Source organism: Rhinopithecus bieti, unplaced genomic scaffold (genome assembly GCF_001698545.2).
Source record: "Rhinopithecus bieti isolate Rb0 unplaced genomic scaffold, ASM169854v2 scaffold_20170, whole genome shotgun sequence".
In the NCBI taxonomy this organism is placed as follows: Eukaryota; Metazoa; Chordata; class Mammalia; order Primates; family Cercopithecidae; genus Rhinopithecus; species Rhinopithecus bieti.
The window spans coordinates 1609003-1628945 of NW_016810097.1; the positions used below are offsets into that span (position 1 = coordinate 1609003).

The 19943-nt window shown below is 45.1% G+C and overlaps 1 protein-coding gene across 1 annotated transcript in view; it reads right to left on the reverse strand.

Moving 5' to 3' along the window:
* The window catches only part of CTNNA1 (catenin alpha 1), a 188834-nt gene extending 168897 nt beyond the window's left edge, over positions 1–19937 (reverse strand). The window contains exon 1 of the mRNA XM_017891297.1: positions 19831–19937. The gene's annotated coding sequence lies outside the window, so the exon portion shown is untranslated. The remainder of the gene's footprint in view (positions 1–19830) is intronic.
* Positions 19938–19943: the final 6 nt, after the last annotated feature.

Here is a 19943-nt window from a genome sequence, read left to right on the forward strand (position 1 = left end):
AAAAAAAAAAAAAAAAAAAAAAAAAGAAAAAGAAAATGAAAAAGAAAAATCAGCATTCAGGAACCATAATATTAACTGCTTCAGGTAAGAATCAAAGAATGCTAACCAAGTAGATTAGCATTCAGTTTCTCAGTAAAGTGTGATCTAGTGTCACAGTAACTCCCAACAGATTATTTATTTATGACAAATGGGGGAAATAGTAACTTTAGAGTCCAGAAACCTGAGATGCCACCTTAACCAAGTAATCAAAATTAACATCCCAAATAAGGGCACAAACCCACATCACGTACCTCCTAACACGATGCACTGAGAAGGATACAACGTCACCTCTGTGTAATTTTGCCTGAAAATTACATAACCTCAACTAGTCATGAGGAAACATCAAATTCAAAGGGTGAGACGGTCTACAAAATAACTGGCTGTAGTCTTGAAAAATGTCAAAGCAGCCGGGCACGGTGGCTCACGTCTGTAATCCCAGCACTTTGGGAGGCCGAGGCGGGTGGATCAGAAGGTCAGGAGATCGAAACCATCCTGGCAAACACTGTGAAACCCCATCTCTACTAAAAATACAAAAAAATTAGGCGTGGTAGCAGTCGCCTGTAGTCCCAGCTACTCTGGAGGCTGAGGCAGGGGAATGGCATGAACCCTGGGGGCAGAGCTTGCAGTGAATGGAGATCGTGCCACTGCACTCCAGCCTGGGCCACAGAGCAAGACTCCATCTCAAAACAAAACAAAACAAAACAGAAAAGAAAAGATGTCAGAGCCATAAAAAACAAAGATAGATTAAGAAACATTTCCAGAGGCTGGGCGCGGTGGCTCACGCCTGTAATCCCAGCACTTGGGAGGCCGAGGCGGGCGGATCATGATGTCAGGAGATACAGACCATCCTGCCTAACATGGTGAAACCCCGTCTCTACTAAAAATAGAAAAAAAAAATTAGGCAGGCATGGTGGTGGGCACCTGTAGTCCCAGCTACTCGGGAGGCTGAGGCAGGAGAATGGCATGAACCCGGGAGGCGGAGCTTGCAGTGAGCTGAGATGGCACCACTGCATTCCAGTCTGGGCGACAGAGCAAGACTCCGTCTCAAAAAAAAAAAAAGAAAAGAAAAGAAAAGAAATATTTCCAGATTAAACGAGGCTAAAGAGACTTAAACACAGTGATTCTGGACTGAAATTGTGTTGAGAAAGGGAAAAAATTGAGACAACTGACAAAATTTGACTATGGGTACTGAATTAAATAGAAGTATGGTATCAATGTTAAATTTCTGAATTTTCATCATTATACTGTCATTATCCAAGCATCAAATCTAGAATCACTAGAGATAGGGGTGCCAAAAGGAACCTGCATTTGCCTAATCTGGTAACACAGAATGCCAGTGTCCCAGTCATCTGTTTCATTGAGGGTGGATGAATTTGCCGTCTACATTCATGTAATGTCAGGCCTACACTTTGGTTTTTAAAAGTTATTTGTCCACTCAACTGATCAACCCAAGTCAGTAAACCTTAGGAAATGGAATGCTCTAGATTGCTAAAGGGCTGACAACAGCTCAAGCAAATGTCATCAAATGTCACAGATAAGACATTTCAGAAGAACTATTTGCCCTATAGATCCTACGTATCCTAGCATTCCAGAGATACTGCATTAACACAAACAAAACATAGAACCTTCCAGGATTGTAAAGGGAGGGAGCCGAGAGGAAACTTAAATGAAGCCAGCTGCAAGCAGACATTTAGGTATATGTGGTCACATGTGTGTTTAATTATTAAACAAGTACAACATAACTATTTCACTTTCTCAAAAAGATACTTTCATTTTTTTTTTTTTCTTGAATAAAAAACATTCTTGGTCTTCTGTTTTCCTAATTTTGATACTTTGGAGTACAAATAATTTCATTTACTTCTTAACTTTAAAAAGGTGACACAACAGCACAATACGCACAACAGCACAATCATGAATTGCAAATGACACCTGGCCTCTCCAGGCTAGGGATGGGGACCACTAGGAGGAGCCAGGACTTCAAAATCAGAAAGCTTGTGCCCACTTGTTCATCAACTCCAGGCAATCTTTACCACATGAACCCAGGGTTTCCAAACCATCTGACTTTTCAAGAGAGGCCAGGGACGCAGATTTTCACATAGAATCTCCCAACTTTAATGTTAGTGACAACTTCCAAGAAGTCTTACTTTGCAAAAATAAATTATTTAATATTAGAAAAAAAGCCAGGTGCGGTCGCTCCACCTGTAATCCCAGCACTTTGGGAGGTCATAATGGGAAAATCACTTGAGCCCTGGAGTTTGAGACCAGCTTGGGGAACACAGCGAGACCTCGTCTCTACAAATAATTTAAAAATAAAAAACAGGCCAGGCACGGTAGCTCATGCCTGAAATCCCAGCACTTTGGGAGGCTGAGGTGGGCAGATCACCAGGCTGGTCAGAAGTTCAAGACCAGCCTGGCCAACATAGTGAAACCCTGTCTCTACTAAAAATACAAAATTAGCCGGGCATGGTGGCGCATGCCTGTGATCCTAGCTACTCAGGAGGCTGAGGCATGAGAATCACTTGAACCCGAGGAGGTGGAGGTTGCAGTGAGATGAGATCACGCCACTGCACTCCAGCCTAGGCAACAGAGTGAGACTTGGTCTCAAAAACAAAACAACTAAACAATTAGCGAGATGTGGTGGTATGCACCCGTAGTCCCAGCTATTCAGGAGCCTGAGGCAGGAGGATCGCTTCAGCCAAAGATAGTGGAGGCTGCAATGAGCCATGATCTTGCCACTGCACTCCAGCCTGGGCAACAGAGTGAGACTCCGTCTTAAAAAATTAAAATTAAAAATAATTAATTCACCAGACTCAGGCTCCCTAACCCTGCTTCTAAAGGAGTTAAGGCAAAGGACTCTAATCAGTCATTTACATTAAGAAACTTAAAATACACTAACACTTGAAAATTGAGAACTCAGTGTATTTTCAAGACTTTCAATAACCATAATGCAAGCAGACTGCCCTGTATATTACCTTTAATCAAAAGCACCAAGAAGCTTGTTTTTTTTTTCCTTTACTTTATCACTTACTTCTTGCCCTGTTCTAGCCACACTGGCCTTCTCTTTCGGTAAGTCCCCAAAGACACTGCCTCATCTGTGTTCCCTCTGCCTGGAATGCACTCTTCCCCCAGAAGACCATTTCTTTCCTAACTTTCAGATTTCAGCTCAAATGCTGTCATGACAGAAAGGCACTCTAAGGACCCTACTAATTCCATTACTTATGACCTCGCTTCATTTTCTTTTAGCTCATATGGTCTTCCTTGTTTACATATTGATGCCATTACTACAGTGTAAGTCTCATGAATGCAGGGTCCTGCCAAGAGTGATTCCGAACATCATGAAATGATGCTACAGAGCCAAGGCAAGTTTTCGTGATCCCAATCCTAAAAGAATTTCAAAAAATAAAAGTATCTTAAAATCTAAAGAGAATGTATTCTACTTGAAACATCAGCTCCTGGAACCAGCTCTGTCACTTACTCTCTGACTTTTGGGTAAGTCACTTCACCTTTCCGGATCCTTGGTTTTATCATCTATAAAAAGAAGTTGAATTCTATACTTCAAATCCTTCTAGTCCTGAAATTCTGGTGCTCTTTTCATTTATGTTGTCACTCAACAGCCACTGAATTGTTTTATTAAACTTAATTTTCTCAGATTTAGCATGTGGTCTTCAGAGCTATACTTTAAGTTTAAGGACGATAACTATGCCTATGTTTCTTTACATCCCTTAAGTTGCTGGCTGGGAGCTTTATGCAGGGCAGACAGTATTAGTTGAGCTGAATTTATGCAACATGATTTGCAAATATTTACAAGCCTCCCAAGACAAAGCTCCTGCCTTAATCTTAGTCATATCTTCTGGTTCTCTACAAATAATGTATTGTTCAGAGTAACTAAACAAATAACTTTTAAACTCTTGGCAGTTTCTACTTTTCCAATTAACTTACAGAGCACTCCTTCGCAAGATCTATTACAAAACCTACTAGAGCTAGCCAACCTTAATGAACTACAGTAACCTTAGGTTTTTTCAGGAGGGATCATGCTTAATGGAACTAAATAAAAAGTTAAACTGCAGTTATTTGGTCTTCATTACCTTATAAATGGCAATCCTGGCTATAAAGCAAAAGTTTGCTATAAATTCAGAAAGGGGGAGAGATGCAATCATTTGGCTAGCAATCTACAACAGAAAGAGAAATGGAGAAGCAATGAAGAGAAAATAAAAGCATAGTTCTGTCAGACCCAAGGGGGCTGATAATTGGCAAACTGCCTCATTTGTGCAAAGAACTACGTACCTTCTCCGAAGATGTTCAACATTCACTTATAAAAGATGGCCACATCATCCTTAAAATGTGTCTGCTCCTGAATTTTCATCATTATATTGTGGCAGATTTAGACTATCTTTACCATGCTACTCAATGCCCTTTTTTTTTTTTAACAGCAAGGTTAACTTAATGAAATGTTAGGATGGTTCGTTTAAATGCAAATCAGGAAATTCAGAAATTAAAAGTACCCAAAGCAACGTTAACTGTCACACTGCACAAGACAGAAGACTGTGGACTACTCAGTGCTGTCACAGGTATGCCAGGTTGCATCTGCATCAAGCAGAGTTAACACAGACTTCAGAACCTCAACTCTCAAATCTCCTGGTAACTGCCAAAAAGTTCAAGGTAGCTTATGATTAAGACACATTCTGGCCTGTATCCCAGCACTTTGGAAGGCCAAGGTGGGAGGATCACTTGAGCTCAGGAGTTCAAGACCAGTCTGGGCAACATAAAGACCTCATCTCTAGAAAAAAAAAATTTTTTTTAAAGAAAAAAAAAAAATTTAGCTGGGCATGGTGGTGCACACCTGTGGTCCCAGCTGGCTACTCAGGAGGCTGAGATGGGAGAATCACTTGAACCCAAGAGGTCAAGGCTGCAGCGAGCCATGATCATGCCACTACACTGCAGGCTGAATGGTACAGGCAGATCCTGTCTCAAAAACATACAAAAAATAATAATAATAATAATAAAACACTTAAATCATTTTTATGTTGCTCCTTTTCTTATTTTTCTTGAAGGCACCAAAGGCAACGGGAGCAGTTGGAATTGCTGTGCTACAAGCATCAGGAGACACACTGATTACAACAAAAAGCACTTAGCAAAGGACAAAAAGTAAACCTAAAAAAACAATATTCAGCCAACCATTTAGCCTTCACTCACAAATATTAGTGCCTTGTACAGGCACTATCCCAGAAAGCAGTCAACAAGAAAAAAAAACCCTGCCTTCATGAAGCCTTCATTGCAATAATGGCATAAATAACTAAACAAAGAAGACAGTATCAGAGCTAGGAAGAAAATTAAGCATTGTAATGGTAATGGAATTAAGCAGGGTCCTTAGAGGCCTTTCTGTCTTGACAACATTTGAGCTGAAATCTAAAAGTCAGGAAAGAACCAATCAAGTGAGTATCTGGGGGAAGAGAGCATTCCAGGCAGTGGGAACACAGATGAGGCAGGATCTTCAAGGACTGACAGAATGAGAAGGCCAGTGTGGCTGGAACAGAGCAACAAGCAGCAGGTCAAGTGAAGGAAAACAAAACAAGCTCCTGAGGTGAAGTGACAGTTTGCTGTATGGACTGGATATTTATGTTCATTTTTTTAGCTTCCATCATATTATAGTTGAGACCATTAACAATGGAAGAGTGTTTAATAGAAAGCTGCACCAAGCCCTCCTAACAACTGATAATGGATACAGAGGAAGTCCCTGTTTCCTTAAGACTGGATGACTAGTCTAAAAAGCAAAGAATGTGAAACAAGCATCTGGACTGGAGGCACAAGAGAAAAAAGAAAATACAGAAGACATTTTTGTTTTACAACAATTGGACTGAACTGATTTCCTTGAACCAAAATCATTTTTTTAAAATAAAATATCACCGGGCACAATGGCTCACGCCTGTAATCCCAGCACTTTGGGAAGCCAAGGCAGGCAGATCACTTGAGGTCAGGAGTTCGTGACCAGCCTGGCCAACATGGTGAAACCTCGTCTCTACTAAAAATTACAAAAAATTAAGCCAGGCGCCTGTAATCCCGGCTACTCGGCAGGCTGAGGCAAGAGAATCACTTGAACCCAAGAGGCAGAGGTTGCAATGAGCCGAGATCACGCCATTGCACTCCAGCCTGGGCAACAAGACTGAAACTCCATCTCAATAAACAAACAAATAATAAATAAAATAAGCAGCCGGGTGCAGTGGCTCACACCTGTAATCCCAGCACTTTGGGAGGCCGAGGCAGGCGGATCACCTGAGGTCGGGAGTTCGAGATCAGCCTGATCAACAGGCAGAAACCCTGTCTCTACTAAAAATACAAAATTAGCTAGGCTTAGTGGTGCAGACCTGTAATCCCAGCAACTTGGGAGGCTGAGGCAGGAGAATCGCTTGAACCAAGAAGAAGGAGGCTGCAGTGAGCCAAGATCGCACCACTGCACTCCAGCCTCTGCAACAAGAGCGAAACTCTGTCTCAAAAAAATAAAATAAAATAACAAAATAAAAATATCGGGAGGCTGAGGCAGGAGAATGGTGTGAACCCAGGAGGCAGAGCTTGCAGTGAGCCAAGATTGCGCCACTGCACTCCAGCCTGGGCAACAGAGCAAGACACTGTCTCAAAAAAAAAAAAAAAAAAAAAAAAAGCAAGAAAAGCTACAAAATTCAGAAGACATTAGAGGGTTGAACTTTATTCTTCCTATCTTAAAAATATCTGGACCCATTTTATTTTACTGTTCATAACAACTACTTGAGAAACACTGAAACAATCCCTTCCCTCTGCCCCCTAAAAAATAAAGGTAAAGGAGCAAACCCCGCCTCTTCCAGTTACCACAGTGAAAGTGGGAAGGGACGAGACATGCCTTCACCAGAGCTGCATTTTCCCAAGTATAGGACCTCTCCATGCACTTAACTGCAGAGCTGAGTTCCTCAAACTCCATGAGCCCCAAACCAAGCATCCCCTCTATACTCCACTGTATTCCCACTGTAGCCTTCCCCTTTTCCACTGACCAAAGTTCCACCAATCCAGGTTCATAGAAGGAGGCTCTAGCCTCATTTTCTTTCTCCTCTGCACCTCAGTAAACACCTCACTCACCCTACTAACCCCCTTCCTGTTCTCAGGCCTCTGTCATCACTGGTTGAGAATATCGAGGTGTCTTCTAATTTCCAATCATTCCCCAGGGAGCCCCAGTTATCATTATCATTGGGTCACTCCCTCTGAAAAAAAAAAAAAAACATAGTATTGTTTCCCCAGCACACAGGATGAAGCCAAAACTCCTGCAAGCCTCACCTGCTCTAGCCTGTCAGCATTATCAACTGTCTCCACTCCAAGAAAATATTCCTCAATGCACCTACATGCCTCCAGATATATACACAAGACTGTTCCTCTGCCCAGAGCACCCTTCAAGTCTTCTCAAACTGGAAAGCTACTGATTTTCCTTCAAGAATCAGACATCTGGCCGGGCGCGGTGGCTCAAGCCTGTAATCCCAGCACTTTGGGAGGCCGAGACGGGCGGATCACGAGGTCAGGAGATCGAGACCATCCCGGCTAATATGGTGAAACCCCGTCTCTACTAAAATACAAAAAACTAGCCGGGCAAGGTGGCGGGCGCCTGTAGTCCCAGCTACTCGGGAGGCTGAGGCAGGAGAATGGCGTAAACCCGGGAGGCGGAGCTTGCAGTGAGCTGAGATCCGGCCACTGCACTCCAGCCTGGGCGACAGAGCGAGACTCCCCCTCAATAAAAAAAAAAAAAAAAAAAAAAAAGAATCAGACATCTGTCATCTCTGCCTCACAAAGAGACACAATATACCATGTTCCCCCAGCACTTGCCACACAGCACTATTATCTGTGTGTGTGTGTCTCCCATGAAACTGAGAGCTCTTCTGAGCACATGCACCATGGTTTTTTGATTGTGGTAACTTTCATCTAACACTCTATACATGTTTAACTCAATTAGCTCAACTGCTCTATGTACAAAGAAGTAAAAAAAACCTCTCATGACAAATTTGCAAAAAAAGGGGATAAACTACCAATTTTTTTTTTTTTTTTTTTTTGAGACAGAGTCTCACTCTATCGCCAGGCTGGAGTGCAGTGGCACAATCTTGGCTCACTGCAACCTCTGTCTCCCGGGTTCAAACAATTCTCCTGACTCAGCCTCCCGAGTAGCTGGGACTACAGGCATGCACCACCACACCCAGCTAATTTTTGTAGTTTTAAGTAGAAATGGGGTTTCACCATGTTGGCCAGGATGGTCTCGATCTCCTGACCTCGTGATCCACCCGCCTCGGCCTCCTAAAGTGCCAGGATTACAGGTGTGAGCCACCGCGCCCAGTGCCAATTCTTACCTATCAGCTATTTTGCCAAACCTAATCTCGTGAGTTCATAAATCTCCTGGGGTTAGCAATGGTGGCTTACACATTAACACCTCTCCAGCACACAGCACACTGCTTTGCAAGGCAGAAATTCAGTACCAAACCCTTTCTGGATGACAACATCACCAGCATGTGGCCTTCCAGAACTTATTATATACCCAACTAGCCCGAGAGACATTTCCTCTTCTAACCAATTTGTGACCTGCTATTAAGACCCCCCTTTTAGCTTCATTCAACAGTCAGCCTACAGTCACACCACTTCAAGTACTCAGATAAGAGATCAAGAATGTCTAAAGTGGAAAATACCCTAACGTACCACGGGTAATGATAAAGCACATTTCTGGAGAGGAATCTGGAAAAATTTTAAGAGCTATAAAAAAGTAGCATACCCTGGAAATAATCCAAATGTCCATCAACACATGAATGGATAGGCCAGACACGGTGGCTCACGCCTGTAATCCCAGCAGTTTTCAAGGCTAAGGCAGGTGAATCATTTGAGGTCAGGAGTTAGAGACCACTCTGGCCAATATGGTGAAACCCCGTTTCTACCAAAAATAAAGAAGTTAGCCAGGTGGTAGTGGCGCACACCTATAATCCCAGCTACTCAGGAGGCTGAAGCAGGAGAATCGTTTGAGCCTGGGAGGCAGAGGTTGCTGTGAGCCAAGATCGCACCACTGTACTCCAGCCTGGACAACAGAGTGAGCCTTTGTCCCAAAAAAAAAAAAAGAATGGATAAACAAAATATGGCATACACATACAATAAATGGAACATTATTCAGTTTTTAAAAGGAAAGAAATTCGGCCAGGCACAGTGGATCATTCCTGTAATCCCAGCACTTTGGCAGGCCAAGGCAGGTGGATCACCTGAGGTCAGGAGTTCAAGACCGGCCTGACCAACATGCAGAAACTCCGTCTCTACTAAAAAAACAATATTAGCCAGGCATGGTGGCGCATGCCTGTATTCCAGCAACTCAGGAAGTTGAGGCAGGAGAATTGCTTGAACCCGGAAGGTAGAGGTTGCGGTGAGCCAAGATCGCGCCATTGCACTCCAGCCTAGGCAACAGTAGCGAAACTCCATCTCAAAAATAAAAAGGAGAGAAATTCTGGGAGAGGATTCTGGATTCTAAAACAGCAGAGTAGGAAGCACCAAAATCAGTCTCCCCACCTAGACAGCTACACTGGCATAATTCATCAGATGTAATTCTGGGGATTGCTGAAGAAAGCTTGCAACTTCCAAGGAAAGACTGGGACAGTAAATTGGGTTAATTTCGGTCAACTTCAGCCCTTAGCTGAGCAGCAGCTACCCCATTCCCTAGCCCCCAGCAATGGGCAAACAACCTAGAATGCATTCCTGAAACAGCTTGCAAGCAGCTTTTGGGAACCAGGATGGGCAATAAGGACCCTGTCCTCCAAATATTAGGGATCCATATTCTAACTGCTGATTGCTGCTTCTAATCAGGGATAGGCAGACACTGAGAAGGATAGCCATTATTGCACCCCCTCCATGACTGCAAGCCCTCCCCGTCTAGCTGAAGTAGACTTCCAGGGAATTTAATGGACCAATGGCCCCCACCCCCCCAACTTCCTTCATTTTCTCTTTTTCCTCTTTAGGAGCTAGACTTTAAAGACTAGGATATTCAAAAGCAATCATGAGGGTGAGGGGGAGATAAAGAAAAAATTACCATGGTGCATGCCCAGGGAAAGGTGCAGGCTCAAAAAAGACCTGAGAAGTCCTTAAGTTTGTATCTCGGGCTGACCCTCAGCATAAAAACTAACTGTAATAAATAAACAAAAAAACCCAGCAAACCCTTGGAATGAGAAGAATCCAATTTTCAGAGTTAGCACATCATTAGATTCAAATGTCCAGTTTGTAAAAAAAAATTAAAAAGTCACAAGGCATACAAAGATACAGGAAAGTATGACCCATTTAAAAAAAAAAAATTAACCAATAAAAACTGTCCCAGTTGCTGGGCACGGTGGCTCATGCCTGTAATCCCAGCACTTTGGGAGGCCGAGGCTGGCTGATCACCTGAGTTCAGGAGTTCGAGACCAGCCTCACCAACATGGAGAAATCCCATCTCTACTAAAAATACAAAATTAGCCGGGCCTGGTGGCGCATGCCTGTAATCCCAGCTATTCAGGAGGCTGAGGCGGGAGAATCACTTGAAGCTAGAAGGCAGTGAGGTGAGCCGAGATTGCGCCATTGCACTCCAGCCTGGGCAACAAGAGCAAAACTCCATCTCAAAAAAAAAGAAAAAAAAACCTGTCCCAGAGAAAGACCAGATGGAAGACCTACTAGACTAAGACATTAAAACAACTGTCTCACAGATGTCCAAAAAACAAAACGAAGGTGTGGGAAAAAAATCAAGAAAATAATGTATTTTAAAAATAAAAATACCAGCCGGGTGTGGTGGTTCACGCCTGTAATCCCAGCACTTTGGGAGGCTGAGGCAGGCAGATCATGAGGTAAAGAGATGAAGACTATCCTGGCCAACATGGTGAAATGCCATCTCTACTAAAAATACAAAAATTAGCTGGGCTTGGTGGTGTGCGCCTGTAGTCCCAGCTATTCGGAGGCTGAGGCAGGAGAATCGCTTGAACACGGGAGGCGGAGGTTGCAGTGAGCCGAGATCGTGCCACTGCACTCCAGCCTGGCAACACAGCGAGACTCCATCTCAAAATAAAATAAAATAAAATATCGGCCAGGTGCAGTGGCTCATGCCTGTAATCCCAGCACTTTGGGAGGCCAAGGCGGGCAGATCACTTGAGGCCAGGAGTTTGAGACCAGCCTGGCTAACATGGCCAAAGCCCATCTCTACTAAAAATACAAACATTAGCCAGGCAGGGTGACACACACCTGCAGCCCCAGCTACTCAGAAGGCTGAGGCAGGAGAATCACTTGAACTCAGGAGGTAGAGGATACAGTGAGCAGAAATCACACCACTGCACTCTAGCCTGAGTGACAAAGCGAGACTGTTTAAAAAAAAAAAAAAAGGAAATATAATTAAAAGATACCAAAAGAAATTCTAGAGTTGAAAAGTACGATGACTAAAATTAAAAAGTCACTAGGGGACTCAAAAGCAGACTTGAGCTGGCAGAAAAATGAATCAATGAGCTTGAAAATAGGGCAACTGAAATTATGGAGTCTGAGGAACAGAAAAAAAAAAAAAGAGCCTAAGGAACTTGCAAGGCACCATTAGGTTCTGAAAATGAAGAGTGATAAGTACATTTACAATATTCACAAGAATTCTACTTCTAAGAAGTTATACTAAAGAAATAATCTTTTAAAAAAAAAATAGCCAAGCATGGTATCTCATGCCTAAAGTCCCAACTATTCAGGAGGCTGAAGTGGAAGGATCGCTTGGGCCTGGGGAGGTCAAGGCTAAAGTGAGCCATGATAGCACCACTGCACCCCAGCCTGGGTGACAGAGTGAGACTCTGTCTCAAAAAAGATAAAGAAATAATAATAATAATAATAATAATAATAATAATGATCAAGGATGGGTAAAAGATTTAGCTACAAACTAAAGCAGCCCTGGAAGCTTGCTAAACGTCCAACAGAGGACTGATTAAAGAAGTTACATAATGGAATAGGAGGGGATCATTAGCATTATAAAATTAATCATATTTCATCAATTCTAAAGCACAAATTATTTCACATTTTAACATTTCACATCTAAAATCTGAATATATCTAACAATGGACAGCATTTCCTAGTTTATCTGGCAGCATTTCTTCCTAGTGATACATAAAAGTTAATAGGGAAATGTTCCAGTTATGCTTAAGTGGACAGTAGGTTACAAAAGAGCACATAATGAAAATCCAGTTTTATAAGTTATATGTAGTCAATATACATGCCTATAAAAAATATTAAAGGATATACACAAAACATTAACAATATTTCTCTAGGTGATAAAACATGAGTTTTATAAAAGAAAAATTTTAATAAGCTGGGTATAAAACCATGTTTCCACCCCTTATCAACCTGGCACAACCCTATACATACCTTATCTATTATAACTAATTCAATATTTACTGACTAGTACCTGCTACCTGCTATAGGCAAAGAAATGAGTCAGGTATCACAGCAAAGAGAAAGATACTAAATAATAACCCACTTAATATGGATAAAAACATGTTCTGTCCAGCACTGCATAATTGAAAGAATAAATCAGCATTTTATCACATGAAAAATTAAAGTATCCTTTTTTTCTCCTTGAGACAGAGTCTCACTCGTCGCCCAGGCTGGAGTGCAAATGGCGCGATCTTGGCTCACTGCAAGTGCCACCTCCCAGGTTCAAGCAATTCTCCTGCAAACTGCAATTTTGCAGTTTTTGCAGGAAACTGACAATTCTTTTTTTTTTTTTTTAGAGGGAATCTCACTCTGTTGCCAGGCTGGAGTGCAGTGGCACGATCTTGGCTCACTGCACCTCTGCCTCCCGGGTTTAACCGATTCTCCAGCCTTAGCCTCCCAAGTAGCTGGGACTACAGGTGTACACCACCACACCTGGCCAATTTTTGTATTTTTAGTAGAGATGGGGTTTCGCCATGTTGGCCAGGCTGGTCTCAAACTCCTGACCTCAGGTGACCCACCAGCCTCAGTCTCCCAAAGTGCTGGGATTACAGGTGCGAGCCATTGCACCTGGCCTAAAATATCCTTTATAAATCATCTTATTCATGCCCGGGCATGGTGGCTCACGCTTGTAATCCCAGCAGTTCGGGAGGCCAAGACAGGTGGATCACCTGAGGTCGGGAGTTTGAGACCAGCCTGACCAACATGGTGAAACCTTGTCTCTACTAAAAACAAAATCAGCCGGGTGTGGTGGTGCATGCCTGTAATCCCAGCTACTTGGGAAGCTAAGACAGGAGAACTGCTTTATCCCGGGAGGCAGAGGTTGCAGTGAGCCAAGATGGTGCCACTGCACTCCAGCCTGGGCAACAAAGCTAGACACTGTCTCAAAAAAAAAGAAAAAGAAGTGGGTAGTGGATAGTGTTTGTTAGAGGAGGATGGAGCATTCCAGTAAAATGGCAAACAAAAGGAACATAAATACAAATGCCTGGTTGATACACAGGAGTGGTGGCAACAATTTACAGTATTAAATAAGTCTGAAAAATTAAATTAGGAGGCCAGGTGCAGTAGCTCACACCTGTAATCCCAGCACTCTGGGAGGCCGAGGTGGGCAGATCACATGTGGTCAGGAGTTTAAGACGAGACCAGCCAACATGGCAAAACCTTGCCTCTAGTAAAAACACAAAAATTAGCCAGGCGTTGTGGCGGGTACCTCTAATCCCATCTACTCAGGAGGCTGAGACAGGACAATCACCTGAACCCAGGAGACAGAGGTTACAGTGAGCTGAGATTGTGTCACTGCACTCCGCCTGGGCGACAGAGCAAGACTTCATTTCAAAAAAATAAACAGGCCGGGCACGGTGGCTCAAGCCTGTAATCCCAGCACTTTGGGAGGCCGAGACGGGCGGATCACGAGGTCAGGAGATCGAGACCATCCTGGCTAACATGGTGAAACCCCGTCTCTACTAAAAAAACACAAAAGCTAGCCGGGCGAGGTGGCTGGCGCCTGGAGTCCCAGATACTCGGGAGGCTGAGGCAGGAGAATGGCGTAAACCCGGGAGGAGGAGCTTGCAGTGAGCTGAGATCCGGCCACTGCACTCCAGCCTGGGCGACAGAGCGAGACTCCGTCTCAAAAAAAAAAAAATAAATAAATAAACAAAATTGGACAGGCGCAGGGGCTCACGCCTGTAATCCCAGCACTTTTTGGGAGCCCGAGACAGGCAGATCACGAGGTCAGGAGATCGAGATCATCCTGCCTAACATGGTGAAACCACATCTCCAGTAAGAATACAAAAAAATTGGCCGGGCGTGGTGGCAGGCGCATGTAGTCCCAGCTACTCAGGAGGCTGAGGCAGGAGAATAGCATCCAGCCTGGGTGACAGAGCAAGACTTCATCTCAACAAAATAAATAAAATTGGCCAGGCACAGTGGCTCACTTCTGTTAATCCCAGCACTTTTTGGGAGGCCAAAACAGGCAGATCACAAGGTCAGAAGATCGAGACCATCCTCGCTAACATGGTGAAACCACATCTCCACTAAAATTACAAAAAAGTTAGACCAGGCACGGTGGCTCACGCCTGTAATCCCAGCACTTTGGGAGGCCAAGGCGGGTGGATCACGAGGTCAGGAGATGGAGATCATCCTGGCTAACGTGGTGAAACCCTGTCTCTACTAAAAATATAAAAAGTTAGCCAGGTGTGGTGGTAGGCGCCTGTAGTCCCAGCTACTCAGGAGGCTGAGGCAGGAGAATGGCATGAACCCAGGAGGCGTAGGTTGCAGTGAGCTGAGATCACGCCACTACACTCCAGCCTGGGTGACAGAGCGAGACTCCATCTCAAAAATAAATAAATAAATAAATAAAATTGAAATACAAAATTAGCGAGGTGTGGTGGCACACACCTGTAATCCCAGCCACTTGGGAGGCTGAGGCAGGAGAATCACTTAAACCCAGGAGACAGAGGTTGCAGTGAGCCGACATCAAGCCATTGCACTCTAGCCTGGGCAACAAGAGCGAAACTTCACCTCAAAAAAAAAAAAAAAGACATAGAGAGGAGAAAAAAGTAATATATTACATATAAGCTGAGGACTGCATGGAGAGGATTTCATCAGTGATTAGATCTGGGTGGAAAGGAAGAAGAATGGGCTGTAGATGGTTCTCAATTTGCCCAAATTTGCTATTTGAGGCCCTCCACAATCTGACTGTTGCCTCACCTGTCATCATTCCATCCACAAGCTAGACTCCAGGCAGAAAAGACTTTTTCCTCCTTCACTCAACAAACATCTAATTTGCCTTCCATGCCAGGTATTAAGCACCAAGACAAGGACTAAGGCCATCATCAGTTCCTGCCTTCAAGCAGTTTACAAGGCTCCTTTGCTAGCAGTAAAGGCAAACAGATACATCAATAATAAGGTACAGCGTGATGTAATGCACCACCCAGTGCTAAGAAATTTGCTACCAGAAACAAAAGTGCTGAGTCTTAAGATATGACTAAAAGCTCATCATGAAAGGTTATGCAGGCCGGGAGCAGTGGCTCAAGCCTGGAATCCCAGCACTTTGGGAGGCCGAGACGGGCGGATCAAGAGGTCAGGAGATCGAGACCATCCTGGCTAACACGGTGAAACCCCATCTCTACTAAAAAAAAAAATACAAAAAACTAGCCGGGCGAGGTGGCAGGCACCTGTAGTCCCAGCTACTCGGGAGGCTGAGGCAGGAGAATGGCGTAAACCTGGGAGGCGGAGCTTGCAGTGAGCTGAGATGCGGCCACTGCACTCCAGCCTGGGCCGACAGAGCGAGACTCCGTCTCAAAAAAAAAAAAAAAAAAAAAAAAAAAAAAAAAAGAAAGGTTATGTTGGGAGAGTAGGAGAGAATCACTGATGAAACAACTTTACCCTAGGCCCCCAACATCCAGTCCATTTTTTTTTTCTGAGTCAGGGTCTAACTGTGTTGCCCAGGCTGGAGTGCAGGGGCATGATCATAGTTCACACCAGCCTTGAACTGTTTTTAAATACTGTATGCCTCAGCAGCATTACATACATTCACCATCCATTTCCAGAACTTTTTTCATCTTCCCAAACTGAACTCTGTACCCATAACAATAGCTCCCTATTCCCCTTCACCCGGCCCCTAGCAATCACCATTCTATTTTCTTTCTTTTTCCTTCCTTCTTCCCTCCCTTCCTCCCTTTTTTTCTTTTCTTTAAGACAGGGTCTCACTCTGTCACCCAGGCTGTATGTGATATGATCAGAGCTCACTGCAACCTCCCAAGCTCAAGCAATGAATCCTCCCACCTCAGCCTCCAGAGTAGCTGGGACTACAGAGCACGTCACCATGTCTGATTGATTTTCTTTTTTTTTTTAGAGGTGGGGGTCTCATTAAGTTGCTCAGGCTGGTCTTGAACTCCTAGCTTCAAGTGATCCTCCCAACTCAGCCTCCCCACAAAAAAAAAAAAAAAAAAAAAAAAACCACACACACAGGATTACAGGCATGAGCCACCCTGTCCAGCCCCAATCCATATTTAAGTCCTGTCTCATTTCTCCAAAATACAGCTCCCTTCATCCCTACCACCTTGAATTCCATCATCTTCCTAGCTTAACTCTCTGCTTCCACATGCACACAGACAAGCCTTCTTCAAGCACTAGAAGGAGTCTGAAAAAGGAAATCAAAACATGAAACTCCCTACAATGGCTTCTTACGCCTCTAGAATAAAACCCCAACATGGTCTCTGCCTTCTCTGGCAATCTCACATGAGGTCTTCTCCCCACCCAAAAAGTACCCAAGCTGCACAAGTCTTCTCTCAAGTCTCTAAACACATGGAGCCTTTCCTGTCTCAGGACTTTACAAATGCAGAGGGCCCTGTTCCTTCTCTCCATATCCTCATCAGCATACACCACCACCCCCAACAATCATGGCTGTCTGTCATGCCCCACAGTGAGTTACTTTCTCAAAGAAATCCGAAGACCCGCCGGGTGCGGTGGCTCACACCTGTAATCCCAGCACTTTGGGAGGCTTAGGCAGGTGGATCACCTGGGGTCAGGAGTTAGAGACCAGTCTGACCAATATGATGAAACCCCATCTCTGCTAAAAAAAAAAAAAAATCAGGCTGGGCACGGTGGCTCAAGCCTGTAATCTCAGCACTTTGGGAGGCTGAGGTGGGTGGATCACGAGGTCAGGAGTTTGAGACCAGCCTGGCCAACATGGTGAAACCCTATCTCTACTAAAAATACAAAAAAAGTAGGCGGGCATGTTGGCGCGCACCTGTAATCCCAGTTCCTTGAGGCTGAGGCAGGAGAGTCCCTTGAACCCAGGAGGCGGAGGGTGCAGTAAGCCGAGATTACGCCACTGCACTCCAGCCTGGAGGACAGAGTGAGACTGTCTCGAAATAAATAAATAAATAAAATGGGCGTGGTAACTTGCACCTGTAATCCCAGCTATTCCGGAGGCTGAGACAGGAGAATCGCTTGAATCCACAGGAGGTGGAGTCTGCAGTGAACTGGGATCACCTCACTGAACCCCAACCTGGGCAACAAAGAGAGACTCCATCAAAAAAAAAAAGACATCCCAAAACCTGGGCAGGGCAGTTACCCTGGATCTCCACATCTGGTTCATGTCTCCAGAAGAGACAGGAGTCCCACTTTGGACACCTTGAGTTTGAGAAGCCTGGGATACCCAAAGAGCTTCCCAATGCACAGGTGACCATGTGGGTCAGAAGACACATCTGCACTCAAAATAAAGGCTTGGACTTTTAGCACATAAGGCTGCTTACAGAAGAGACTGCACAAAGCAGTGATTCTCATCTTGGAGGAGGAGGGTACCTCTCATCTCTAAGTCACTATATGAAATGAGATATCACTGATGGGAGTGAAGGTGATGCCACATCAGTGGTGTGGAGGTCAAAGATACTTTGGGTATGAGAGGAAAGAGGGCGAGGAAAAGAAAGAAACTGAGATGAGCCAAAAGGAAAAGAAAGCCAAGAGAGTGATATCACAATTCCCCAAACACCTATGCCCTTTTATGCTTCTCATGACTTTCTCCCTTCACTTAAAAAAACCTTGACTCATGTTTCATCCTGATCAAATGCCACCACCTCCTGGAAGCCTTTCTGGACTTATCCAAATAAAACTTATTAGACCCCTCTCCGTGCCTCCACAAGTTTCTTTTGTTGTTAGTATTAGGTAAGATTCGACTCAGACAATAGTTTCATTAGTACTGTTATGGCACTTACTGCAGTCCGCTCTGTACTACACCTAGGGTGTGTATCTCCCCTATTACACTGTGAGCTCTTGAGTGTATTAAAAAATTATTCTTTAACTGAATAAAAATCCAGATGGGGCCAGGCACCCTGGCTTAGGCCTGTAATCACAACACTTTGGGGGGCCGAAGCAGGAGGACCACTTGAGCCCAGGAGTTCGAGACCAGCTTGGGCAAGACGGCAAGACCCCATCTCTACTAAAAATACAAAAATCAGACGGGTGTGGTGGTGCGTGCCTGTAGTCCCAGATACTGGGGAAGCTCAGGTGGGGGGATCACTTGAGCCCAGGAGATAGAGGCTGCGGTGAGCTGTGATCGCGCTCCAGCCGGGGCGACCCTGTCTTTAAAAAAAATATTTGTTCAGAAGTCCAGATGGGTAAATAATTAGGCAGAAACTATGGATAATTCCTACACTCATTTTTCATTCTTCCTGTAAAACAACACATCCTAATTAATTCGATTTACAAATTCCGTTCCTTAAAGTAACACCCACCTGTCCAGTATTTAAAAGTCACTGCTAACTAAACACAAATATCCGCTCCACAAAATGCCTATCCAGTCCCAACAATGATGTAAGCATTTCCTTCATCATAAATATAGAATACCCCGAATTTAGTTGTAGACTTAACATATCTCGCTCTTTTCCAAATAATTGTAAACTCTGTGCAAAACACACATACCAAAAAAATATGACCAAGATGCAGGAGGACGTAAGAGGGAGTCAACCCTGGAATTGTGCCAACCGCCGCCTGCATTACTGAGAAGCCACTGCTGCCAAGCAAAGGTCAGGCATTCATTCAGGCAACATTTTTTCCAACAAGTGCTTCACACTCGCACGCACACACACGCTCCTTTAAAAGTCAACAACAATTAAAAAAAAAAAAAATCTCTAATGCCACTCTTGAAAACCAGGTCTGAAAGCGAAGTGCGTCCAACCAACAAGCAGCCCAGGAAAGCTGAGTAATCCCCGAGTCCAGGTGGACGGTCACGCCAAAAGTCCACACGGGTGTGGCGCGCCTAACGCGAGGCTCTATGGGAGAAGCCCGGGCTCCAGCCTCCGGGTTAGCCGCGCCCGCGTCCCCGCCGCCCCACCGGGAAATCTCGGCGGCCGGAAAGGGGGAGGGGGCAGGGACGCCTCGGAGTCGGACGACAATCAATTCTCCGGAAAGCGGCTCCCAGACGCGCCGCCCCGGGAAGGAAGGCGGCTAAGGGGCCCGGCGCTGGGCTGCCGCGCGCGCCGAGGCCGCGGCAACAAAGTTTAGAAACCGCGAGAAAACTTTTCCAAGAGGAAAAGCGGAGGCGGCGCGGAGCCTGTGGTTTCTCCCCAGCGGCGGCGGCCCCCGACTTCCCGAGCGCTGGGAAGCGCCGGCCGTACCCGCCCGGGCCCTAGACTCGGGCCCCGCAGGGGAAGGGGCCGCCGGCCCAACGCGGGTCCCACGCCCGCCCGGAGTCCAATTCCTGGCGACGTCGCCAAAGAGACCGCGCCCCGCCAGCCCGCCGCTCGCAGGGCCCAGCTTGGGACGGCCCGGCCCAAGGACCCTCTCGGCCCGGCCCGAGAGACCGCGCCCGCGAGGAGGGAGGTATGAAGTTACCTGCGGCGAGCCGGGTGAGCGCTAAATTCCGGAGACCCGAAAATGACGGCCGCTGCTTTGTCTCCCTCCAGTCCGGCTACGAAGAGGAAATGAGCCGCCCCGCGCCCCCGCCC